General features: G+C 37.1%; 1 protein-coding gene across 7 annotated transcripts in view; it reads left to right on the forward strand.

Moving 5' to 3' along the window:
- Positions 1-1173, forward strand: part of Cad87a (cadherin 87A) — a 295629-nt gene that overhangs the window by 34404 nt on the left and 260052 nt on the right. The gene's annotated exons all lie outside the window — the stretch shown is intronic.

Consider the following 1173-nt stretch of genomic DNA (forward strand, 5'->3'; position numbering starts at 1 on the left):
TTGACCGAGTTAAATGGTGTCCAAACACATTTAGAACAGCCATTTAAAGTCGCCTTGTTCATTTATTAATGACGTAATGATGTATTTCCCGCGCCATTCGCCCATTCTGAAACATCTTTTCGAAACCCGTGGCCTGTCAAATGTGCTGGATTAACAATCTAACAAAATGTACGATAATTTTAGGTGAAATACTGCGAAAACTGTTCCAGTTGTCTATGATTTTAATTGAATATTCCTTTATTCAGAGACGAGACATCAACTCGCGCAAAAACTCGTTGAAAATTTAAAAAACCAGTGGAATTGTACGTGTGTAACAGAGCGCGTTACACGATGACAGCTTGTTAACCAGTTCAACATTTTCTTTTACAATTTTCTGCTACAAAACAGAGTTGTAGGTCAGCCTGTACTTTGCTATTATTTTTTATCAGAACTGATCCCCATGATGCATAGAATACAATGCAATAAACAAAAGTTTGAGGTGTTTTCATCGATTCGAAGGTGTAGAATACGCTTGTGGCAACGAAAACCAAAATTTCTTTACACTCTGTACTCTGTACATGCTTTTATCGGGTTGTGTAATAAATTCCTGCGTTTTTTGTATTTTATTTTTTCCCGCAATTTTGTGTTTTGTTAGGTAAAGTGTATATATACATTCGCAAGTCTTTTTCTTGCTCTACAAACCTATCTGTTTCAATTTTTCGAATGAATTAATTTTACTCAATATTGTTAATCGATTAATTAATTCTAATCAATTCGAAAAATTGAAGCAGGCAGGTTCGTAGAGCAAGAAAAAGACTTGCGAATGCATATAATATACTTTACTTAACAGAACACAAAATTGCGGGAAAAAAATAATATACAAGAAACGCGGGAATTTATTACACAACCCAATATTTGACGGAGCACGAATCATGTATATACAGGGTGTCCCAAAATTCGTGAAAATCCCGAAAGGGGGTGGTTCATGAGACCATTTCAAGCGACATTTTCCTTTGCAAAAATGTTATCGGCGGCTTTGTTTAGGAGTTATTAAGGAAAAACACGGACCAATCAGAACGCGATCTAGACGCGAGTTGCCACAGTCGGCCAATAGACAGTTGGCGCGTCGGCGACTGTGGCAACTCGCGTCTAGATTGCGTTCTGATTGGTCCGTGTTTTTCCTTAATAACTCCT

This window comes from Lasioglossum baleicum, chromosome 12 (genome assembly GCF_051020765.1).
Source record: "Lasioglossum baleicum chromosome 12, iyLasBale1, whole genome shotgun sequence".
Classification (NCBI taxonomy): Eukaryota; Metazoa; Arthropoda; class Insecta; order Hymenoptera; family Halictidae; genus Lasioglossum; species Lasioglossum baleicum.